At 44.5% G+C, this 27,023-nt stretch overlaps 1 protein-coding gene and 1 long non-coding RNA gene across 4 annotated transcripts in view; one reads left to right on the forward strand and one right to left on the reverse strand.

The window, feature by feature from the left end:
• Positions 1–19,724, reverse strand: part of LOC147034177 (uncharacterized) — a 47,487-nt gene extending 27,763 nt beyond the window's left edge. The window contains exon 1 of the long non-coding RNA XR_015057435.1: positions 19,485–19,724. This is a non-coding gene — a long non-coding RNA (uncharacterized LOC147034177). The remainder of the gene's footprint in view (positions 1–19,484) is intronic.
• Positions 1–27,023, forward strand: part of LOC147034176 (uncharacterized) — a 173,792-nt gene that overhangs the window by 93,576 nt on the left and 53,193 nt on the right. The window lies entirely within an intron of this gene.

The following is a 27,023-nucleotide window of genomic DNA, read 5'->3' on the forward strand; positions in this document are numbered from 1 at the left end:
TGTGTGTGTGTGTGTGTGTGTGTGTGCAATGGGAGCAATGGGTTGTCCCGTCACGCCCTCCTATTATACACCGTTGTGGACACTTGAGGGCCAAGTCCGAGGTGTATAACAGTATATAATGTGTGTGAAGGGGGAGGTTCTTAGATCTGTGAACCCCAAACACAGAATCGTCAACTGAATAGTCAAGGCTTAACTTTTGTTTGTTGGTGTGTGTGTGCAATGGGAGCAATGGGTTGGCGCTTCACTCCCTCCTACTATACACCATTGTGGACACTCGAGGGTCAAGTCCGAGGAGTATAACAGTATATAATGTGTGTGAAGGGGGACGTTCTTAGATCTGTGAATCCCAAACACAGAATCCTCAACTGAATAGTCAAGGCTTAACTTTTGTTTGTTGATGTGTGTGTGTGTGTGTGTGTGTGTGTGTGTGTGTGTGTGTGTGTGTGTGTGTGTGTGTGTGTGTGTGTGTGTGTGTGTGTGTGTGTGTGTGTGTGTGTGCAATGGGAGCAATGGGTTGTCGCGTCACGCCCTCATACTATACACCGTTGTGGACACTCGAGGGCCAAGTCCGAGGTGTATAACAGTATATAATGTGTGTGAAGGGGGACGTTCTTAGATCTGTGAACCCCAAACTCAGAATCCTCAACTGAATAGTCAAGGCTTAACTTTTGTTTGTTGGTGTGTGTGTGTGTGTGTGTGTGTGTGTGTGTGTGTGTGTGTGTGTGTGTGTGTGTGTGTGTGTGTGTGTGTGTGTGTGTGTGTGTGTGTGTGTGTGTGTCCCAACCCTCACATTCAAAACCTTAACCCCAACCCTCACATTCAAAATCTCAACCCCAACCCCCCAACCCTCGCCCAACTCAATGTCTTTTTCAAAATGAGATTTCCACCTATATATATTTTTTTGTTTCTTTTTCTCTTCTTCCAATTCTGTCTTTTAAGGCTTTCAGGTTTGATGACGTAGAAAGGGGGAGTAAGAACTTTCTTGATAGGTTTAGATCCCAAAGAGTGGTAGCATTTCAAGTCTCCAAAATAAACCCAACTTTCCAAGTCTCCAAGGTATAACCACATTCCTGTTGAGTTTCCAAGATACGTATCACATTGTGAGTTATCAAGCCAGAACCCACATTTCAAGTCTCCAAAAATATAACCATCTATCCAAGACTCCAAGGTAGAATCACAATTTCCAGAAATATAGTGGGTTTCGGTGATAGATCTCACATAGTATAACTGTGGAACATCAAGGAAAACTCCATTTTTCCAATTTTTATGGGTTTCAGTGATAGATCTCACATAGTATATCTGTGGATCATCAAGGAAATCTCCATTTTTCCAATTTTGATGGGTTTCAGTGATAGATCTCACATAGTATAACTGTGGATCATCAAGGAAAACTCCATTTTTCAAAATGTCTGAAAATTGTGAGTCTCCAAGTTAAAACTTGTATTCTGGCTCATCAAGGTATAACTTGTTCAGGGGGTATTGTCTTGATAACTCACAATGAGTACTATTGTTGCAAAACTCTTTTTCAGGACTTTGCTGGTCTCCAAGGTATAACTCTTTGGTTGGATCATCAAGGATGAACTCGTTCTGTGGGAGTTTACCCCGTCGCTCATAAGGTCTTCAACCAAGCCAACAATTTCGCCCAAAGTTGTAGCAAAAGCAGTATTTTCATTTCGTATTTCAGATACAATTTCCTGTGAGAGAAAATAATAATGTATTAATCAAGTGATTTAATTATTAAATGAGTATGCTTCAATCAAAGTTTGAAAATAGGAAAATAAAATCTTACCTCAACAGATGAGAAGTTTGAATCCAGTTCATCAACTTGAAAGTTTAGTTCCATACAAGTAGTCAATCTCCAAGGAACCCCAAAGTCATCCCACTCAAGGTCTCGCTGGTTCTGTGGGTCTTGGTCGCTCACAAGGTCTTCAACCAAGCCAACAATTTCGCCCAAAGTTGTGGCAAAATCGGTATTTTCAGATACAATTTCCTGTGAGAGAAAATAATAATGTATTAATTAAGTTATTTCATTATTAAATGAGTCGATGCTTAAATCAAACTGAAAATAGGGAAATAAAATCTTACCTCAATAGATAAGAGGTTTGAATCCAGTTCATCAACTTGAACGTTTAGTTCCATACAAGTCGGAGAGTTCCAGGCAAGCACACAGCACACCATTGCCAGCAAAAAAAATGTTTAAAATGGAGCCTGGGCTTGAGGCTTTTATAGGGAAAGACTGGTGGGTGTGGTTTCCTTTGGAAATTCCCTGGGCAAGCCCAGGCAAGCTTTCGTTGGGAATTTTTTCAAAACCATAACATTCCAGAATTTTCTAGTGATTTATTTGTGAGTCAGAGATGAACTGGAAATGAGGTAAGAGTAGGCGGGGCTTAGCAAAAGTGGGCGGGGCTTAGGAAAAGCGGCATGGCTTACGGGAATACCTCATAAAGTGGGCGGGACTTAGAGAAAGTGGGCGGGGCTTAGGAAAACTGGGCGTGGTTTATGAAAATACCTCATGAAAAGTGGGCGGGGTGTGGGAAAAGTGGGCGTGGCTTACGAAAATACCTCATGGGAAGTGGGCGGGGCTTATAAATTTTCGTTAGAAAGTGGGCGGGGCTTATTAAAAGTGGGCGTGGCTTTACAAAAAAATAACCTGTGGCTCAGGAGATGGTCAAACAAGAACATTAAGAGAAGTTTATCATTTCATAATGGCACAAAAGGGGTATCTTAAAAAATATAAAGATTCAAATGTTTTGTTTTTAAATATTTAAATGGGGATTATTGTGCAAAGAAAATTAAACTATTGAAGGAATTTGAGAATGAACAAATCTTTATAGGTTCAATGAGTGAGCGAAACAATATGCATTGGTTATTTGAAAAAGAGTGTCCCTCGGCTTACATGTTTCAGATATTTCTTTAGAATCACCTTTAACAAATCACATTACTACTTTACTACTTGAACAAATCTTTATCTTATTGCATTGGTTATTTGAAAAAAAGTGTCCCAAGGTTAAAATGGGAGACAAATAAATATACCTTGGGATAAAAAGGGGGTTTACTTTTTAGGGAAAAAAAAAAATGAATCGCTGAAAATCCCCCATTCATTTACATGGGGAAAAGTGAGCCAGAATCAGTATATTCACCCTACTTGGGGGGGGGGGGGTTGAAAATCACAAAACATGTAGAAATGCAAAAAAAAAGAAATCGAAATTTTGTTGAAAAAAAAGTTGCAAAAAATTTTTTTCTCTCACAAATTTTTTTTTTGGGGGGGGGTTACAAATCACTTAAAACATGTAGAAATGCAAAAAAAAAATTTCTCTAACATTTTTTTTGGGGGGGGGAGAAATCCAAGTCCAAAATCTAATGGCATGATCCTTGGACCATACCTAACCCCCCCCCCACCAAGTTTCGTCGAAATCTGTCAAGGAGTTTTTCCGTAATACAAAAAATTTAACATTTTCACGCTCACGCCGGGGGTATCGCTATAGCTCTCTGTTCTTCGAACAGGCGAGCTAAAAAAAACAAAAATCAATGCAAACTCTACGCTCATGGAAGAGTGAGACAGAACTGACAGTGGGACAGACATCAAGGAAAATAATTAACAGGCAAAGAGGAGAGAAAGAGGAGGGGAGGAAATACTGAAACAATGACATAAGAGGTTTCGTTAGGAAAGGTTAATACGGCTCATAAAGATCATTGAACAGAACTGAAGATGACAAGATATGATGGCGCACTGCTTGCTGGAAGCCCTGGAGGGGAGAGTGAGACAGAACAGCCTCTGGATGGAAGTTCCACAGAAGAGAGAAGCGAGGAATAAAAGAGTTGAGGTGTGCAGTCGGCCTAGATTTTGGAAAATTAACCAGGATGGGGTTAATAGAGGAACAAATGCATCCTGGAGGAGAGAGGGAAGGTCAGAGGACTGAGAGATCAAAAGGAGCAATATCAAGGAATATATGGTAGAAAACAGAGACCACTGACCTTATTGTGATGCAAGAGCCCTCCCTGTGCTTCACCCTAATCGCAGGAGATTGCAATAATTTTGAGAGCCATATATTCTAGATATAAACAACATGAAATTTGCAGTTCAACAAGAATAAAATAATAATAATAATAATAATAATAATAATAATAATAATAATAATAACATGAAAAAAATACTTCACATTTTAAGTTGACAATTTCTTTCGTTTTGCTGCTTTATACCTTGTGAAAATGAGTGCTTGAGTTAAGATGATTTGTCACACTTCCTGCAGAATGTAACTTACTTTGATAGTTATTTCATAGTATTTGTTCAGTTGAGGTTACTGTATTGCATATGAGTAGATATCCGTTGCGAATGTGTTTGATAGTTGTCTCATACATGTTCTTTTCACCTCCAACACTCTTTCCTTTGGCCATTTCTCACACCTTTCAATGCAGGATTTGCCCGTGCTAAGCTGCCAGTTACAGTGGAGAGAAAAAGTTTGTGAATCCTTCAGAATGTTCTGTATTTCTGCATAAATTTGACCTAAAATGTGATCAGATCTTCATATATATCTCCTAATGACAGATAAAGAGAACCTGATTAAACAAATAGCACAAAAAATCTACTTTTTCATTTATTTATTGAGCAAAATGATCCAACTTTCAATTTCTTTGTCAGAAAAAGTATCTGAACCTCCAGGTTAATAAGCTCAATTAAGGTGGTAATGGATGACAATAAGGAGTGAGTTTGGGTGGCCCTGCCTTACATGAAAAACAAACTTTGTTCATCACCATCAGAGTTTGGTCTTCCCCACACAGGTTTGTGGAAGCATGTCATGCCCCCATCAAGAGATTTGTGAGGACCTCTGAGAAAGAGTTGCCGATGCTCATCGGTCTGTAAAGGGTTACAAAACCATTTCTAAAAATGTTTGGCTCCATCAATCCACTGTCTGGCAGATAGTGTACAAATGAAGAAAATTCATCACCATTATTACTCTTTCCAGGAGCGGTCGTCCAACGAAAATCACTCCAAAAGCAAGGATGGACCGAGAGCATTGAATTTTCCTTTGTTTTAAATCATGTGGGAAGTAATTGACCAACAACTTTTTTCCAACTCTGCAAAGATGGACACTGCAGCAAGGTGCTTCTCAGAACTCTTCTTCTTCTTCTTCTTCTTCTTCTTCTTTCGGCTCGCTCCCATGAGGGGTCGCCACAGCGGATCAACCGTCTCCATTTCGCTCTATCCTCCAGATCTTCCATTGACACTCCAACCACCCGCATGTCTGCCCTCACCTTATCCATGAACCTCTTCTTTGGCCTTCCTCTTCTCCTCCTGCCTGGCGGCTCCATCTTCAACATCCTTCTCCCGATATACTCCGCTTCCCTCCTGAGCACATGTCCAAACCATCTCAATCTCGCCTCTCTCACTTTGTCTCCAAACCGTCCTACCTGCGCTGTCCCTCTAATATACTCATTCCTTATTCTGTCCATCCTCGTCACTCCCAACGAGAATCGCAGCATCTTTAACTCTGCCACCTCCAGCTCCGCTTCCTGTCTTTTTGTTTGTGCCACCGCCTCCAAACCATACAACATAGCTGGTCTCACTACCGTCTTATATACTTTCCACCTTCACTCTTGCAGCTACCCTACTGTCACAAATCACTCCTGCAACTCTTCTCCACCCACTCTATCCTGCCTGCACTTTCTTTTTCACTTCTCTCCCACACTCTCCGTTACTTTGGACAGTTGATCCCAAGTATTTAAACCCATCCACCTTCCCCACCTCAACTCCTTGCAACCGCACCATACCACCACCCTCCCTCTCATTTACGCACATGTACTCCGTCTTACTCCGACTGACTATCATTCCCCTTCTCTCCAGTGCGTACCTCCACCATTTAAGGCTCGCCTCAGCCTGCTCCCTACTCTCCCCACAGATCATGATGTCATCCGCGAACATCATAGTCCATGGGGACTCCAGTCTGATCTCGTCCGTCAACCTGTCCATCACCATTGCAAACAGGAAAGGGCTCAGAGTCGATCCTTGGTGCAATCCCACTTTTACCTTAAACCGGTCCGTCATTCTGACCGCACACCTCACCGCTGTCACACTGTCCTCATACATATCCTGCACGATCTTCACATACTTCTCCACCACTCCCGACTTCCTCATACAATGCCACAACTCCTCTCTTGGCACCCTCTCATAAGCTTTCTCTAAATCCACAAACACACAATGTAAGTCCTTCTGGCCTTCCCTATACTTCTCCATCAACATTCTCAAAGCAAACATTGCATCAGTGGTGCTCTTTCCTGGCATAAACCCATATTGCTGCTCACAGATCGTCACCTCTCCTCTCAACCGAACTTCCAATACTCTTTCCCACAACTTCATGGTGTGGCTTAACAACTTTATCCCTCTGTAATTTCCACAGCTCTGCACATCACCCTTATTCTTGAAAATCGGAACCAGTACACTTAATCTCCACTCCTCCGGCATCCTCTCACTTTCCAAGACTTCATTAAACAATCTGGTTAACAACCCCACTGCCATCTCTCCTAAGCAATTCCATGCCTCCACTGGTATACCATCTGGGCCAACCGCCTTTCCACTTTTCAGCTTCTTCATAGCAGTCCTCACTTCATCCTTACTGATCCACCCCACTTCCAGATTCACTATCTCCACCTCTTCCAACCTTCTCTCTCTCATTTTCTTCATTCATCAGCTCCTCAAAGTACTCCATCCACCTTCTCAACACACTCTCCTCGCTCGTCAGCACATTCCCATTTGTGTCCTTTATCACCCTAACCTGCAGCACATCCTTCCCAGCTCGCTCCCTCTGTCTTGCCAATCGATATAAATCCTTTTCCCCTTCTTTTGTATCCAACTTCTCATACAGCTCGTCAAATGCCTTTTCCTTGGCCTTTGCCACCTCTCTTTGTGCCTTTCGCCACCACTCCTTGTACTCCTGCCTACTTTCTTCATCTCTCTGACTATCCCACTTCTTTTTCGCCAACCCCTTCTTCCTTATACTTTCCTGTAGTTCCTCATTCCACCACCAAGTCTCCTTATCTTCCTTCCTCTGTCCAGATGTCACACCAAGTACCTTCCTAGCTATCTCCCTCACAACTTCTGCTGTCGTTGCCCAATCATCCCACCCATCTTTACCACCATACAACGCCTGTCTCACCTCCTCCCTAAATTTCACGCAACAGTCTTCCTCCTTCAGCTTCCACCATCTGGTCCTTGGTTCAGCCCTCACTCTCTTCCTCAACCTCACCTCTAAAGTCATCTTACAGACCACCAATCGATGCTGTCGAGCTACACTCTCCCCTGCCACCACCTTACAGTCACTAATCTCTTTCAGGTTGCATCTCCTGCTTAAGATGTAATCCACCTGTGTGCACTTTCCTCCACTCTTGTATGTCACCCTGTGTTCCTCCTTCTTCTTGAAATACTTATTTACCACTGCCATTTCCATTCTTTTTGCAAACTCTACCACCATTTGCCCTTCCACATTTCTCTTGTTGAGACTGTACCTACCCATCACCTCCTCATCCTCTTTATTCCCTTCCCCAACATGCCCATTGAAATTTGCTCCAATCACCACTCTTTCATCCTTGGATACACTCTCCACCACTTCATCTAACTCACTCCAGAAATCTTCTTTATACTCCATCTCACACCCCATATGTGGGGCATATGCACTGATGACATTCATCATCACCCCTTCAATTTCCAACTTCACACTCATCACTCAGTCAGACACTCTCCTCACCTCCAATACCCTCTTGACATAATCTTCCTTCAGGATTACCCTGACACCATTTCTCCTCCTATCCACACCATGGTAGAACAGTTTGAAACCACCTCCAATGCTCCTCGCCTTACTCCCCGTCCACTTGGTCTCTTGTACACACAGTATGTCCACCTTTCTTCTCTCCATCATATCAGCCAACTCTCGCCCTTTGCCAGTCATCGTCCCAACATTCAGAGTTCCAACTCTCACCTGCACACTTCTACCCTTCCCCCTCTCCCACTGCCTCCAGACTCGCCTTCCCCATCTCCTTCTCCTCCTTCGCCCAGCAGTAGCACAATTTCCACTGGTACCCTGCTGACCACCGGTACCGGTGGCGGTCGTTGGTAACCCGGGCCTCGACCGATCCGGTATGGAAATTCGTTTTGTTGTCCGCATAATGATTTGGCATAGGTTTTTACGCCGGATGCCCTTCCTGACGCAACCCTGGTCGCCTCTTATGACACACAGGGATATGTTACACCTATTCTAACCGGGGCATACACCGGGCCCAGTACAACTGGTACTCATTTCGCTGACCTCGGAAGGATGGCAGGCCGAGTCAACCCCCTGGTGTTTTCGACTTGGTTTATATATACATGTATATATATATATATATATATATATATATATATATATATATATATATATATATATATATATATATATATATATATACATATATATATATATATATATATACATATATACATATATACATATATACATATATACATATATATATATATATATATATACATATATACATATATATATATATATACATATATACATATACACATATATATATATATATATATATATATATATATATATATATATATATATATATATAGATATATACATATATATATATATATACATATATATATATATATATATATATATATATATATATATATATATATATATATATACATATATATACATATATACATATATATACATATATATATATATATATATATATATACATATACATATACATATACATATACATATATATATATATATATATATATATATATATATATATATATATATATATATATATATATATATATATATGAAGCAAGGTGCTTCTCAGAACAATGACCACAAATCCACAAAACATTACAGATAATTTTTCAATGGGATGATATTGATATCAACCTAGAACTAGAACAGCACTCTCTGGAGCACATAGTCTCACCTCGCACACTCATTCTGAACAAAATATAATCGTGAACTGAACAAGCTACTATTATGGCCCACTGCTATTATGGCCCATGAGTAGATTACCTGTCCCATGGATGGGTGGCAGAGGTGGTGGTGGTCATGTGATTTTGTTGTCCTTCACGGTTCAGCGATCTGCAGTCGTGATTGCGTTCCTTTTTCACGTGCCATTTTTTTCTGAATGAGGCGTTGATTCTTGAGTGGCTTTTATGGAGTTGTAATTGAAGATAGTCACGTGGAGACACCAAATATGTTGTCACAGCATTTTTTTGAAAATGTAGTACAGTTACAGATGATAATGAGCGAGTATGTACATTTTTGCTCATGAGCTAAAAAGTATAGCGATCCAGTCATCTATATTAAGTATAATATAGCTGAGTTCCGTGGACCATTGTTGCTTTGTCGAGGGTGATATAACAAACACTAAGCTCCATTATACTAAAAACCTGCCATCACTGGTCTGTTCTGTGGTGGGCATGTGATCGCACTGCACCAATCGTGTTTGGTGATGTACCTCGGGCTGCATAGCCAATACTCGGCGGCTTCAACTTCACTTTTTAATCCCCCTAAATTTTGCTCATTCACTTGAAATAGCGAGCTAAAAAGTATGGCAATCCACTCATGTATACTGAGTACACTATAGCTGAGTTCGATGGACCGTTGATGCTTCGTCGAGGAGGATATAACAAACATTTCACTCCATTATAGTATCGATATACCCATATCATCCATGCACCCTTTTATGTCACATACATTGCCATTATCCATAGCTTTATTGATTCTATCTATATCTATATTTTTGTCAGGTCAGGTTCGATCTGTGACCTGCTACGGGTACCATGTAAACCTGTACTAACCTGTTCCATGGTCGGGTTGTCGGCGACTAAACCGTCTCCCCCACCAGGTTTTCTGGTGAGGAGGGTGTTTGGATGTGGACACCCAGCAGGATTAAAAACAAAACCTGTCAAAGGGCGGAGGAGCTCCTTGTGAGCCAACGGCCATCCATATCTAGTGCCCAACTGTGTCTGCGGACGTCCTCCTGCAGTTGGGTTACTTTCATGAGGAGGTTGGTTGCAGGATTTGCACTCCGGCCACCGTAAAACCCTTCATTCCGCAAAACGCAAAAACGCAAAAAAAAATCTGAAAACCCACTCCGTGGGAGTACCTCCTGTGCAGCTTCCCTTCGCAGGGCAGCTCACCGGATGACGGGATTGGGGCAAAGCCTTCGGGACCCCCAATCTTTGATAGGAGGGAAACCACGGGGTAACATCCCTGGGTCAGATTGCGGGAGAGTGTGTCGGAGTGGTGCTGAGGTGTCGTCCACCAGACGGCGGTCTCCTTGGGTTAACCTGAGGCGGTCCCTTCGGGTGGGTGCCTGGAATGTCCTATCCCTAAGAGAGGATGATCACCTGTCTCTGTTATCATCTCAGCTCAAGCGTTTGGACATCCGTATTGCAGCACTCTCTGAGGTTCGGAGACCGGATTGCGGCGAGATAATGGTGGGTGGTTACACCTACTATTGGTCTGGTCGCTCTGATGGTTACCATACCCAAGGAGTTGCTGTAGCTGTGTCCAATAAGCTGACCCCAATGATAATTGAGGTAACACCGGTCAACGAGCGTATTATGAGATTAAGGATTCGTCACTCCTTAGGTGTCATTTCCCTGGTCTCTGTTTATGCTCCGACTGAGGCGAGTGATCTCACCATGAAGGATGCATTCGATGCCACACTCGAGTCTGTGGTTGATCATTGCCCCAGACGAGATACACTTCTAGTCTTGGGGGATTTCAATGCATCGACTGGAACTGATAGGGACGGTTATGAGGTGTGTGTTGGTCCCCATGGGTCAGGAACTATGAACCAGAATAGCACTAAGTTCCTTGACTTTGCAAGAAGTCATGGACTTAGGGTGGCTGGTTCATGGTTTCAGCGCCCACAAGCTCATCGCTGGACTTGGTATTCCAACGCTGGCGGTGTGGCAAAGGAGATTGACCATGTCCTCATTGACGGTCGTTGGAGGATGATCCAGAACTGCAGGGTCTACCGGAGTGCTCAGTTCCTCAATACTGACCACAGGCTTGTTGTAGCAACTCTAAAGCTGCACCTTAAATCCTGGAGAATGGTACCATCCCAGCCGAGGCTGGATGTTGTCAAGCTCAGGGATGAGAGAGTAGCTGAGGAGTTTGCGAACAGGCTGAGTGGACACTTGGGGGGTCTGGGTGCTTTGGGGGGTCCTGAAGAGTTGTGGAGCGCCTTCAAGACCACCGTCCTTGATGTTGCCGGTGGATGCCTTGGAGCTCACCGCAGGGCAAAGAAGAATTTTGTCTCTCAAGGGACACTGGATACCATTAACCAGAGTCGCACGGCCAGGCTGAATGGCAGAGCTGAGCTGTTCAGGGAGCTGAGGCGTAAAACTGTACGTGCACTGAGGGTGGACAAGGAGGCCTATGTGCGAGGAATCTGTGAGGGGGTAGAGCATCACCTGTGGACAGGTGATTCTCGTCCCGCTTACAGGGGAATTCGCGCATTACGTTCATCCAAGCCCATCGCTCGGAGCACTACAGTTCGAGCAGAGAGTGGTAGGCTCTTGACAGAGGAGTCTGGAGTGAAGGCCCGCTGGGCCAGTTACTTTGAGCGGTTGTACCAGGCTGATCCCCCAACTGTCGAGTTGGACGTCAAGGGTGTTACAATCCCTGTTGCTGACCCTCGAATCAACTGTGGTCCACCTACGCTTGTGGAAACACGGGCTGCGGTGAACCAGTTGAAACAGGGCAAAGCTCCAGGGATCTGTGGCATCCATGCCAAACTTCTCAAGGCTGGTGGAAATGCTGCACTCGTGTCATTGCATGCAGTTTTGTGATCTGCCTGGAACACAGGCATCATCCCAACTGACTGGAAGAGGGGCCTTGTTGTCCCTCTCTGGAAAGGGAAGGGTGATCGCCAAGACTGCAACAACTACCGAGGGGTGACGCTGCTCTCAGTGCCGGGCAAGGTCTTTGCTCGGATAATTCTCGATAGGGTTCGCCACCATCTGCTTGAGCACCAGCGTCCAGAGCAGTCAGGCTTTACACCAAAGAGGTCAACGATTGACCGTATCCTTGCACTTCCTGTCCTCACCGAACGCAGACGAGAGTTTCGGCAGGGGCTGCTTGCAGCCTATGTTGATCTCTGTAAAGCGTTCGATTCAGTGAATCGGGATGTCCTCTGGAGGATTCTTGGTCTTCGTGGAGTGCCACCAAAACTGATCGATCTGATGTCTGAACTCTACTCTGGTACTAAGAGTGCTGTGAAGTGTGGTGGTACCATCTCTGACTTATTTCCAGTTGTTACTGGAGTTCGTCAGGGATGTGTACTTGCCCCCACACTTTTCAGCACTTGTATGGACTGGATTATAGGGAGGATGTCGGAGAGATCAAGTTGCGGTGCGTCATTTGGGAATGTCAAGATCTCGGACCTTGACTTTGCAGATGATGCAGTCATCTTTGCGGAGACCTTAGACATCCTCTTGGGGGCCCTCGAGGTGCTGAATGAGGAGTCGGAGCCGTTGGGATTACGGGTTTCTTGGGTCAAAACTAAGATCCAGGCTTTCTGTGAAATCTTGGATGCTGCTGTCCTGTCTGTGTCTGTTTGTGGTGAGGATGTTGAGGTTGAGGAGAGATTCACTTACCTTGGCAGTGATATTCATGTCTCTGCTGGCTGCGAGTCAGAGGTCAATAGACGTCTGGGTCGGGCCTGGGGAGTCATGGATTCACTGGATCATGGGATGTGGCGCTGCCGGTACCTGTGCGGGAGGACGAAAGTCCGAGTCTTCAGGTCCTTGGTACTTCCAGTCTTGCTCTATGGGTGCGAGACTTGGACTCTGACCAAGGATCTGAGACGGAGACTTAATTCCTTTGGTACCAGGTCTCTTCGGAGAATCCTTGGCTATCGCTGGTCGGATTTTGTGTCCAACGAGCGGTTGCTGAGAGAGACTCGGATGAGATTTGTTACCTGCATAGTCCGTGAGCATCAGTTGCGGCTGTATGGACATGTGGCTCGTTTTCCTGACTCTGATCCTGCTCACCAGATTCTCTCAGCGAGGGAGTCTCATGAGTGGAGGAGGCCAGTGGGTCGACCACGTGCCTCATGGTTGCAACAGGTTGACCATCATCTCAAGGAGATGGGGATGGGCCTGGCATCTGCCTGGGGGATGGCCAGACGGAGGCCCCTGGAGTACCGGCGGAAAGTGGACGCAGCGACGTGCTGTTCTGGCACATGCTCCCATACCTGACCTGACCTTATTGATTGATTATGAGGATATTTAATGACTACTTTTGTGCACAATCAGGCTAAATTGCAACAATCGAGGTGAATATGAAACAAAAGTATTCAAAATATATATCCCCATGGCGAGTCGATCATATATGTGAAGTTTTGTGTCGATCTGTTTAGCAGTTCTGGAGAATAAGATTTTTTAAACCTTTTTATTTTCAATCAAATATGGCCACCAGACCATGTGACTGATGACCTCATCCTTACGATTATTCACTGACCGGTGTGTGTGTGTGTGTGTGTGTGTGTGTGTGTGTGTGTGTGTGTGTGTGTGTGTGTGTGTGTGTGTGTGTGTGTGTGTGTGTGTGTGTGTGTGTGTGTGAGAGAGAGAGATTGTGTTTTTTTTGTCACGCCACTCCTCCTACACTTGTGTGCTGATTACATACAAACTAGCTACATAGGATCAGCATGACCCCATTTTATGTAAAGGGGTATTTTTTTTATCTTTGCCGGTGGTCTTGGGTAGGGAGTGGAGAGACGCAAATTCTCTATGTAAATGTGTATCATGTAGCGCTTTCTCCAGGTGGGGGAGGGTATTACAAGTCTCCACCATTTACACAGCAGTATTCCTGTCCCACGTTTTCCAGTGCAGTGATGTGCTTTGAATTATAAGCAGTCGGTATGTTTTTGCTTCATGTATGTAACCTGGGTTATTTATTTTTTGCATGTACAGAGCTGTCAGTTGCCTATACATACATTTCCCAAATAAAGGTATGCATCAGAATAACGTGTTGTGTGCTTGGAACAAGATCGCCCATAGAGCGATTGATCTCGAGTAAATTTAATTCTTCACTCACATCAGGTTGTAGATCAGGTGTATTAAGTTTCACATTTTTGGATAAGGATTTCGATTCAACCAATTATGGCTGGAATACCACTTCACCGATGATGTCACCCTATTTACCCCGTTTATGACATATGCCAAGTTTCTATTTTTTCCATTGAGTGGTTTTGGAGAAGATATCAACTTTTTTTTCCTTTAATCCAATATTGCTGCCATACTATGTGACCTATGACATCAGAGTTAGCAATAAAATATTCTCCGTGGGGAGTGGCTCCTGTGTTTAAAATCTTGCTTTGATTGGACAAGTGGTTGTAGAGAATTTTTTTTTTTAAAGCGACAATATATAGATGTGGACAGAGAGAGAGAGAGAGAGAGAGAGAGAGAGAGAGAGAGAGAGAGAGAGAGAGAGAGAGAGAGAGAGAGAGGGAGAGAGAGAGAGAGAGAGAGAGAGAGAGAGAGAGAGAGAGAGAGAGAGAGAGAGAGAGAGAGAGAGAGACAGACAGACAGACAGACAGACAGACAGACAGACAGACAGACAGACAGACAGAGGTGTTGCAATAGTCTTGCAACCCCTTCGAGGTGAGATGAATAAGGTTGGTTGTAAAACACTGCCTTGCAGAATACCAGCTTCAAGAGGGAGATTTACAAGACAATGCCATCAAGCACAACCTGTTGTTTCTGCTCACAGAGAAAGCACAAGCATGACATACTATTACCAAGCAACTTGGAAAGTAAGCACAGATAGCAAGCAGTATCAAAAGCTTGAGAGATGGCCCTGATCTCTTGATTTGAGATTTAGCGCATCAATCCATTGTTTGGTTGAAGAAGCAAAATCATCCATTGCAGACGAATCAGGGTCGAAACCAAATTAAAAAAAAAAAGAGATTAAATTGTCAATCGCCAATGAGATGGTGTGTTGGAGACATCCTGCTGCTCAGGATCCATTCTGCAATAGCAGCGTGCTCTGTGATTTCTGATACCGTGAAGGGGGTTTTATTTTGAGACCTATACACCTATATGTTTTATTTTATTTATTTTTCTCTTTAGGATGTATTTCTTTCTTCCTCCACAATCTGAAACTCTGACTTCCTTTGAAGGTGACCGTGACCTTTGACCGTAAGATGCAAAATTTAATTGGTTCCTTTGTTTTACTTTTTCGTTTTGATCCACTGCTGAACTTGTTCAGGCCTGTTAAATTGCAAGCTGGTGCATGCATTGTAAACATGCATTTCATTTTTCTCTAATAAAGTGACTAATGATTTTGAAAGTATAATACTTGAAAGAAAGTAAATTTTCTCGAATGAAGTGTTTCAAAATTTAATTGAAATCCAGAAATGAAAGTACCCTGCACTGCATTCACATGAATTTTATGATTATAATAACAATCATCAAAATTATTGATCTGGCACAACATTCCTTTTATTTGAAAAGCGAAAAGGTAAGAATCCAGGTGGATTCATCAGGGCATTAGAGTGTGGAGGAAGTAATAAAAAGAGTGGTTGGATGGAAATGGAGTTTAACCGAACAACACTAAACTGGGAAACTGGCTTGCAGCATACGTTATTTAGAGGAGATTCACATTGTGGTTTATTGGCAAATTTTGTCGACAGCAAAAAAGGCAAGAAACGTTTGAGGCACAAGCCTGTAGGGTCGATGTTTACATGCAAAGCATCAGGAATTGTATCATTCAGGGACAGTGGTCTCGTGTGAAACATGGGAAGGTCAGGGACATCATCAATTGCAATATGATCTGCTTCACAACTTTCCACTCTTCACAACAGCTTTCCAGATCAACCTTCTGATTTCTCAATTAAGGGCCACCTATTTATTACCTCCACCACTGAAGGTGGATGGAGGTTATGTTTTCACCCATGTTTGTCTGTCTTTGTCTGTTTGTTTGTGAGCAGGATATCTCAAAATGTTGTGGACGGATTTGGACGAAACTTGGTGGGCAGGTTGGGTGTGTGAAAAGGACGAATTGATTCAATTTTTGTGAAGATGCCATGAACAAACCTTCATACATCACGAGTAACAAAGGTTGTGGTCAAGTTTCATCAAAATTGTATGTGTGATTTCAGAAAAGAAAGCAAATACATATTTTGGAGGGCAACCCCACCCAGGGAACCCCTTAGACCCAATTTTTTAACGTCATAAATAAACTTTAGTACATCATGGGTGGTGAAGATGGGGGACAAGATTCATTGGAATTGAATGTGTAGTTTTGGAGAACAAAGCAAATACAAATTTTGGGGGGCAACCCCCCTTATATCCCCTTCGAGCCAGATTTGTCTCTTGTCATGAACAAACTTTGGTACGTCATGGGTGATGAAGGTTGTCGTGAAGCTTCATCGGAAGTGTGTGCATCGTTTGAGAAGAAAGCAAAGACCTCTTTGGGGAGGCAACTCCCTCCCCCCCCTCCCCCCAATAATTTCCGCTGTGGACCCCTTCAGACCCTGTTCTTTATGCCATCACAGGTGATGAAGGTTGTGGTCAAATTTCATTGAAATCGTATGTGTAGTTTCAGAGAAGAAGTTGCAAGTATTTGAGGACGGACAGACGGACGGACGGACGACGCACCATCCCATAAGCTCCTTGGAACTACTTCACAGGTGAGCAAAAAACCATCCCTGGGAATATTATAACAAATGAACTATAGTTGGAAGCTGTCCGGGGCTCAGTGACAAGAGAGCCCTCGGCACAAAACTTTGAGAACAGAAAACTTCAAGCTTGGTCCATGAACCGTGACTCCTTACTGAAATGAAGGTGGACACTTTGAGCCCACCCTGGGAGGACTCCATTCCATATTCTGAAACTTGCATATGTATATACCAATCAACGACATGCACGCACGCACGCATGCACGCACGCACGCACGCACGCACGCACGCACGCACACACGCACACACACACACACACACACACACACACACACTTGGACGATATTGGCATTTTTTCGGGAATCGGCAGGTTGGAGTCAGTGTGATTAACAATACAGTACGTGCTGTATACAACCCAAAAACCTTGAGTAGCTTTCACCGAAAAATGTAACATTTATATCGACGTTAAAGGGAGATGTTCACAAACATTAATCTTTATAAACAGCTGCGTGTGAAGGGTGGGGAAAAAAGGCTCAGTAATTTAGAAAACAAGTTAATATGGCAAACGGCTCAGAAATCGGATGTTATCAAATATATTTTGCTTTGAAACTCACAAAGAGAAACCATTCAACCTTTGTAAAGCAAATCCAATCGCAAAATGCTTTAGAAACAGGTGGGAGGACAAAGGAGAACCTGAAAGAACCTCCATAAGATACGGGATGAAACTTTGCCACCACAGCACCCATAACAGGCATGGCATGTCCACACACCCGCGGAGAGTCCGTACAGATCAAAATCTACCCATTTGTACCAGTCCATATGAGCTGTATAAGTACCTCTACCTTATAGTAATTGTCGACTGTACATCCTGATCAGGACACGAACAGCACTGTACAGCTCGGTAAGTGGCTTAAGCACTCCAACGGAACGCCTGGCTCGGAAAGTGATTACCAATTGCTGTCGATACAACTGAACACCCGGAAAAGCCCATGCAATGTCCGAATTGGACAAATGGACACTTTTTGGGGGAGTCAGAACTGCTGATATTTTCAAATCTGGAGCTTATATTTTCAAATAATCCTTTGCTTAAGAGATTCTCTCAGTTATTCATATTTGCAAATGAAATAAATCCACGAACGCTGGCATCTCCAGGCGTTTATATTCATTGCAATATACCCAACGATTCGTAGCTATAATGAACAGGCATTCCATAAAATGAGTTAGGAAAGTGAAAAAAAAAAACTTCATCGTTAAGAAATCGTTGCAGCCTGTTCCAAGTCAAATCATGGTTGAGCAGGTAAAAAAAACATGGTGGCTTCAGACCCCAGCGAGGTTACCCAGGAAACGCCTTAAGACCCCATACAATGATGAGGCCGAGAATCGCCTGATGAAGGATATAATTAAATAAGGCCATTAATTATCTTCAAAAAGGGTGTTTTAATTAACTCAAACACCCAATTTTCACTCTTGCACTTCCTTGGAATTTTCTTTGCATGAATGCAAAGTTTCAGACTGCGAGGTTTTATGGTTTTAGAGTTATGGAGGAGACACAAACACTGACACGCACACACACACACTGACATGCACACACGCATGCACGCACACACACACATGCACATTTCCTTTTATTACCTCCACCACAGAAGGTGAAGGAGGTTATGTTTTCATTCCTTTCTGTCTGTCTGTCTGTCTGTCTGTCTGTGCAGGATATCTCAAAAAGTTGTGGACGCATCCGGAAGAAAATTTGTGGACAGGTTCAGTGTGTGATAAGGACGAACTGATTAGATTTTGGTGAAGATCCGGGTCTCAAAAATTTTCAGTGATTCTTCATCATTGAGAGAATTGGCTAAACCAAAATATAACACGGTATCTCAAAAAGTTATCGATGGATTCTGATAGAACTTGCTGGACACGTTGTGTGTGTGTGTGTGTGTGTGTGTGTGTGTGTGTGTGTGTGTGTGTGTGTGTGTGTGTGTGTGTGTGTGTGTGTGTGTGTGTGTGTGTGTGTGTGTGTGTGTGTGTGTGTGTGTGTGTGTGTGTGTGTGTGTGTGTGTGTAGCAAGGACGAATTGATTCGATTTTGGTGAAGATCTGATTCCGAATCTGGATACGAGAATTATTTAATATTCAAAGTGATTCTTCATCATTGAGAAAAAGGGCCAAAAACGATATACAGCATGGTGTTTCAAAAATGTATTGGGCCAGATATATTCTTGTGGATCAGGCATTGCGTGGCAGAGGTATGCGCTCTACCGAGTACCCTTCTCATTGGTATAGATTTACATCATTTAGCCATAAAAAGTACCAAGTCAGGCAGGTGATTTCCAATATACAGCACTGTAGAAATCAGAGGGTCAGGTGAAACAACATTTTACTGCATGTTCTAAATATTCATCATTTTCAAAGTATGAAAAAAATACGTTATTCTTTTCATCCTGTACATTTTATGTTCATCCTTTAGTCTTTTACATTTATGCATTTTATATTGTAACCATGTACAAGTCTGATGACGTTTCATCCAAAATTGCCTGAAATTATGAAATTATATCCTCAGTACGTGATGCGTATCAAGCGACATATCACGATATAAGAATAGCTCTGACCACAGAACTCCTAATTTGCAGTGAGAGATGGAGGTAGAAAGAGAAAAGCAAGAGAATGACCAACTACACTGAATTTGCCGGAAGATTGGAACAGCTATAACCCCTGGGATTCACATTGCAAGATGTGGAAATAAAACCCACAGAATGAAGCGCAATTTGAGGCTTTTAATGACAAACGAGGAGGCTTCTCACTTACTGGGGTGATGATCGATTGCAATCTGTGCACACCAGGCAGGATGGCAGACTTTCTAATGATACCTGCAGGAGCACTCTGTCTTAATCATCCAGGAGGATTATTTATGGTGGTGGGGATAGGAGCGGGGGACAGGGTCCGGTGATACGATCCGCTTTTGATCCAACTGTCCACCTCGCGACAACACTCCAGCTTTGGCTGCAGGTCCTTTCTATAGTGAATAGGTCCTTTGCCAATGAAGGATTGAAGAGAGTCTGAACAGGTGCATAGACACAAAGAAAGCCAGGCGCATGGCTCACAGCACGTGTTTTGACATTCGTCTTCGTTTCCTTGGTTACTGTGTGAGAAAATCTGGTGGAGCTTAGTATGCACAGGTTGGGGAGTAAAAGCGAAAAGCTGTGCAATCTGGCACTTTGTTCCAAATGTAGAGACATAAATGATGATAATAAATAGCTCCATGGAATGTGTTATAATATATACCTTTTTAATTGTTATTTTTACTTGCAGGTTGCATGTGTCTCTGTCTCGGTCTCTCTTTCTGTCTCTCTTTCTGTCTCTCTTTCTGTCTCTCTTTCTGTCTCTCTTTCTGTCTCTCTTTCTGTCTCTCTGTCTGTCTCTCTGTCTGTCTCTCTCTCTCTCTCTCTCTCTCTCTCTCTCTCTCTCTCTCTCTCTCTCTCTCTCTCTCTCTCTCTCTCTCTCTCTCCCTCTCTATCTCTCTCTCTCTCTCTCTCTCTCTCTCTCTCTCTCTCTCTCTCTCTCTCTCTCTGTCTCTCTCTCTCTCTCTCTCTGTCTCTCTCTCTCCCTCTCTATCTGACCCCGCTCTCCCTCTTTCTCTCCATTAATTCCCTTGCTTATTGTGTCCCAAGAGTTGCCACGCTGCCCGACTATCAGTTCATACCCTCTGTCAACCTTCTCTTCCATGTGCCTCAATCTTTTTGGGAAATATAAGCAAATATGTAATACATCCTTTTCTGCTTGATATAATTTCACTTTTGACAATGTTTCTACACCTTAAGTTTATGATTTAATAGAGCAGATGCAGAAACGTTGTAACAACAGCAAATCAATGAGCAATGCCTTGCAATCTGTCTACCTATGCAGCTTGTGCCTCCTGCCAGTCAAGAGAAAGTATTCCTGCTCACATTGAATACTGTATCACAATAACACAGCTTCCCTAACTCTCATTTTGTCATTTTCTCTGCCTTTCTTCATGCCCCATTCACACCACCTGTAAGTCAACCTTCATTATTATCACTGAATGAGTAAAGCGATATGTACATTTGCATTTAAAAAGTTGCCATTTATAGAAGTAAGTGCAAGCACCAACTAGAACGGCACTCGTAGAGTGCATAGTCTCACCTTGCGCGTTCATTCTGAACAAAGCAAAAATTGTTAACTGAACATGCCACTATTATGGCCCACTGCTATTATTCCGCAAAACGCAAAAACGCAAAAAAATCTGAAAACCCACTCCGTGGGAGTACCTCCTGTGCAGCTTCCCTTCGCAGGGCAGCTCACCGGATGACGTGATTGGGGCAAAGTCTTCGGGACCCCCAATCTTTGATAGGAGGGAAACCATGGGGTAACATCCCTGGGTCAGATTGCGGGAGAGTGTGTCGGAGTGGTGCTGAGGTGTCGTCCACCAGACGGCGGTCTCCTTGGGTTAACCGCAGGCGGTCCCTTCGGGTGGGTGCCTGGAATGTCCTATCCCTAAGAGAGGATGATCACCTGTCTCTGTTATCATCTGAGCTCAAGCGTTTGGACATCGGGATTGCAGCTCTCTCTGAGGTTTGGAGACCGGATTGCGGCGAGATAATGGTGGGTGGTTACACCTACTATTGGTCTGGTCGCTCTGATGGCTACCATACCCAAGGAGTTGCTGCAGCTGTGTCCAATAAGCTGACCCCCAATGATAATTGAGGTAACACCGGTCAACGAGCGTATTATGAGATTAAGGATTCGTCACTCCTTAGGTGTCATTTCCCTGGTCTCTGTTTATGCTCCGACTGAGGCGAGTGATCTCACCGTGAAGGATGCATTCTACGCCACACTCGAGTCTGTGGTTGATCAGTGCTCCAGACGAGATACACTTCTAGTCTTGGTGGATTTCAATGCATCGACTGGAACTGATAGGGATGGTTATGAGGTGTGTGTTGGTCCCCATGGGTCAGGAACTATGAACCAGAATAGCACTAAGTTCCTTGACTTTGTAAGAAGTCATGGACTTAGGGTGGCTGGTTCATGGTTTCAGCGCCCACAAGCTCATCGCTGGACTTGGTATTCCAACGCTGGTGGTGTGGCAAAGGAGATTGACCATGTCCTCATTGACGGTCGTTGGAGGATGATCCAGAACTGCAGGGTCTACCGGAGTGCTCAGTTCCTCAATACTGACCACAGGCTTGTTGTAGCAACTCTAAAGCTGCACCTTAAATCCTGGAGAATGGTACCATCCCAGCCGAGGCTGGATGTTGCCAAGCTCAGGGATGAGAGAGCAGCTGAGGAGTTTGCGAACAGGCTGAGTGGACACTTGGGGGGTCCGGGTGCTTTGGGGGGTCCTGAAGAGTTGTGGAGCGCCTTCAAGACCACCGTCCTTGATGTTGCCGGTGGATGCCTTGGAGCTCACCGCAGGGCAAAGAAGAATTTTGTCTCTCAAGGGACACTGGATACCATTGACCAGAGTCGCAGGGCCAGGCTGAATGGCAGAGCTGAGCTGTTCAGGGAGCTGAGGCGTAAAACTGTACGTGCACTGAGGGTGGACAAGGAGGCCTATGTGCGAGGAATCTGTGAGGGGGTAGAGCATCACCTGTGGACAGGTGATTCTCGTCCCACTTACAGGGGAATTCGCGCATTACGTTCATCCAAGCCCATCCCTCGGAGCACTGCAGTTCGAGCAGAGAGTGGTAGGCTCTTGACAGAGGAGTCTGAAGTGAAGGCCCGCTGGGCCGGTTACTTTGAGCGGTTGTACCAGGCTGATCCCCCAACTGTCTAGTTGGACGTCAAGGGTGTTACAATCCCTGTTGCTGACCCTCGAATCAACTGTGGTCCACCTACGCTTGTGGAAACACGGGCTGCGGTGAACCAGTTGAAACGGGGCAAAGCTCCAGGGATCTGTGGCATCCATGCCGAACTTCTCAAGGCTGGTGGAAATGCTGCACTCATGTCGTTGCATGCAGTTTTGTGCTCTGCCTGGAACACAGGCATCATCCCAACTGACTGGAAGAGGGGCCTTGTTGTCCCTCTCTGGAAAGGAAAGGGTGATCGCCAAGACTGCAACAACTACCGAGGGGTGACGCTGCTCTCAGTGCCGGGAAAGGTCTTTGCTCGGATAATTCTCGATAGGGTTCGCCACCATCTGCTTGAGCACCAGCGTCCAGAGCAGTCAGGCTTTACACCAAAGAGGTCAACGATTGACCGTATCCTTGCACTTCGTGTCCTCACCGAACGCAGACGAGAGTTTCGGCAGGGGCTGCTTGCAGCCTATGTTGATCTCTGTAAAGCGTTCGATTCAGTGAATCGGGATGTCCTCTGGAGGATTCTTGGTCTTTGTGGGGTGCCACCAAAACTGATCGATCTGATGTCTGAACTCTACTCTGGTACTGAGAGTGCTGTGAAGTGTGGTGGTACCATCTCTGACTTATTTCCAGTTGTTACTTTAGTTCGTCAGGGATGTGTACTTGCCCCCACACTTTTCAGCACTTGTATGGACTGGATTATAGGGAGGATGTCGGAGAGATCAAGTTGCGGTGCGTCATTTGGGAATGTCAAGATCTCGGACCTTGACTTTGCAGATGATGCAGTCATCTTTGCGGAGACTTTAGACATCCTCTTGGGGGCCCTCGAGGTGCTGAATGAGGAGTCGGAGCCGTTGGGATTACGGGTTTCTTGGGTCAAAACTAAGATCCAGGCTTTCGGTGACATCTTGGATGCTGCTGTCCTGTCTGTGTCTGTTTGTGGTGAGGATGTTGAGGTCGTGGAGAGATTCACTTACCTTGGCAGTGATATTCATGTCTCTGCTGGCTGCGAGTCAGCGGTCAATAGACGTCTGGGTCGGGCCTGAAGAGTCATGGATTCACTGGATCATGGGGTGTGGCGCTGCCGGTACCTGTGCGGGAGGACGAAAGTCCGAGTCTTCAGGTCCTTGGTACTTCCAGTCTTGCTCTATGGGTGCGAGACTTGGACTCTGACCAAGGATCTGAGACGGAGACTTAATTCCTTTGGTACCAGGTCTCTTCGGAGAATCCTTGGCTATCGCTGGTCGGATTTTGTGTCCAACGAGCGGTTGCTGAGAGAGACTCGGATGAGATTTGTTACCTGCATAGTCCGTGAGCGTCAGTTGCGGCTGTATGGACATGTGGCTCGTTTTCCTGACTCTGATCCTGCTCACCAGATTCTCTCAGCGAGGGAGTCTCATGAGTGGAGGAGGCCAGTGGGTCGACCACGTGCCTCATGGTTGCAACAGGTTGACCATCATCTCAAGGAGATGGGGATGGGCCTGGCATCTGCCTGGGGGATGGCCAGACGGAGGCCCCTGGAGTACAGGCGGAAAGTGGACGCAGCGACGTGCTGTTCTGGCACATGCTCCCATACCTGACCTGACCTAACTCTCATTTTGTCATTTTATCTGCCTTTCTTCATGCCCCATTCACACCACCTGTAAGTCAACCTTCATTTTTATCACTGAATGAGTAAAGCGACATGTACATTTGCATTTAAAAAGTTGCCATTTATAGAAGTAAGTGCAAGCAACAACTAGAACGGCACTCGTAGAGTGCATAGTCTCACCTTGCGCGTTCATTCTGAACAAAGCAAAAATTGTTAACTGAACATGCTACTATTATGGCCCACTGCTATTATGGCCCGTATCATCCATGCACCATATTTTGCCACATGGGTTATGAAAGTCATAAATTTCATTCTTCACTCACATTCAGTCATAGATCAGATGTACGAAGTTTCAGACATTTCAGATAAAGATTTCAATTCAACCAATTATGGCTGGAACACCACATCATCATCAACATATTGTTACGGCTGTGGAAATTCGCAATACACCATAAAGGGTCCTTAGATCAGTTATGACGCTAAGTTCATGTGTAGTTAGCCCAAACCCGTTGTATAGAGGGAATATATGTGATCCATTCGGGCTGCGATTCTTCAGTTAGCCGTTTTTCTTTTTCTGTCGTTATTTTGGTGCAACAAGACAACAACGAACATCGCCACAACCAACATCTCAACAACGACGACATTCACACCATGACGCCACCTTCAACAACTACACCACCACCATCTTCGCCACTCGCCATTCAACGCACACCGCGCGGTCACAGTCTCCACGGATGGGTGAAAGGAGCGGGGTGGCAGCAGCAAGGGCGCGGAAAGACAACTCCCGCCCGAATTTCTCCCACCTGAATCTTGAGCCGGATCGTCGTCGCGCTTGGTGAGAAGGGGGAGGGTGGCGCAGCTCGCTCCCGATTGGGGGATGCGCGGTGTGACGCGGCCAGCGAGGAGGAACGCCCCCCCTTCGAGACTTTTCTGGACACGCCGCGAAGGGGGTTGGAGCAAGGAACGGGGTGGAGCGAAGGGTGGGGCCCCGCCTCACAAAAAGGCGAGCGCAAGGCGGCTGGAGAGCTGGTCGTTGAATTGGGTCTGGTTTTTGTCTTGATCTTGCCTGGTCGGTAGACACATGTTGACACACGTTACTTGTAAGTTACTCATAAGTCGAAACACGTCGAGGTAATGTTTAGCGTACCCGAAACTTATTTCTAACCTATGAGTAACGTGTTGTAGGCACGTTACGCGATCGTTGACACACGTCGACACACGTTACTTGTAAGGTACTCATAAGTCGAAACACGTCAAGGTAATGGTTAGCGTCAGTGTTCCAGACTTCCTGGTTTTTTTTTTTCTTCGGTATGACGGTCATGTTGACACTTCGATTTCTAGGTGCTGTTATAATATAACATGATTAAAAGGCCGCTGCTCAACGATTTATATCATAACCGTCATACCGAAGAAAAAAAACCAGGGAGTCTGGAACACTGACGCCAACCATTACCTTGACGTGTTTCGACTTATGAGTAACGTGTGTCGATGTGTGTCAACGATCGCGTAGCGTGCCTATAACTTATGCCAGCATATGCGGAATGTGTGTCATACGTCGAGTTCGTCGAGAAATTTTCAACATGCTGAAAATTACTCGGCGTACAATGACGTATGCCAGCGTACTACGACGTATGCCAGCGTGCTCTTAACGTATACAAAACTTACCCATAACGTATTCGACGTGTGCCAGCTTGGTTCGGCAAATTTTTCATACGTCGGCATATGCTGGCTAAAACGTCAAGGTGTGACAGCGGCTTCACACTTCGATGTCTAGTGCGGTTATGATTTGAATCGTCGAGCCGCAGCCTATGAATAGCCTACGCCACGTGATCGTCAGCGATACGCTGCTGCACGCTATCTATAAGTTAGGCTATCGTTGGGCATAGGTTGTGAATGCCGACAACACGCTCAGCATTCGTTGGTATAAGTTATCTATATGTGATTAAAACGTTCTGTGTATGTTACTAATATGTTATGCATACGTCCAACACGTTATTATACGCCCAAAAATTTAAAAAAAAACATCAATAGTTCAGCGTACGCCAGCGTTTTACACACATTTTGATATGTTGCCATACGCTGGCTAAAACGTCAAGGTGTGACAGCGGCTTAAGACAAGCGGTTGCAGGGAAAAACATTTTTCAAGCGAAAATATATAAACGCGGATACACATACAGATAGACAGATAGACACAGATACACAGAGAGGGGCATTACAAGTCTCGCATCCCGTTCGGGGTAAGACTAATAAGCAATGCAGGATTGAGTTGGCCTGTTTAGTATTCCAATATCAGCCCTTCCTTCATGATGCTGTAAATCCAAGTTCATATCCCATAAACTGTTTTCTTGTTGACTCTTGGCTGATGTCTTCAATTAACCATTCAACAGAACACTGTACTGCTATTTTCTGGGGTCCTCAGCAGTAAAACCTCCTCCATGAGCCTTCGACATCAATGTAAAAGAAAAAAATTGCAAAATTCCAATTGCAGATTTTATCAGCAACAACAAAGCTTGTGATCTATCCGTGCCTGACAGATCCGCTGGCACAGTCATCATAGGATTTTGCAAAACAACCGTCATTGAAATTTCTTTGCCAAGCACATTTCACAGATGACAATTTTTTGGCTGCAAAATTCTCGAAATGTGATAATTGGGAGTCCATTATGTTCACCAATCATTCAGCTGTTGGGGGGTTCTGTTGCAAATGTCATCTACCTGAACTGTATTGTGTAATACAATGTTTGCCCTTGCATAGGCAAGCATGTAATAAATATTTCAGTGCAGGTAAATACAACTGAATATGCAACACAATTCATCATAAACGATACTTCTGCTGCTGAAGAGGAACCCAGGTAAGGTTTGAAACACCATCAATCTGTCATCCTCACCAATGACATTGACCAGTATATAAGCCAAATGGCTTCAAAGTCACTATGTGAAT

The sequence above is a fragment of the Eptatretus burgeri genome, chromosome 1 (assembly GCF_056783735.1).
Source record: "Eptatretus burgeri isolate ZD-2024b chromosome 1, Ebu_testis_v1, whole genome shotgun sequence".
Lineage (NCBI taxonomy): Eukaryota > Metazoa > Chordata > Myxini > Myxiniformes > Myxinidae > Eptatretus > Eptatretus burgeri.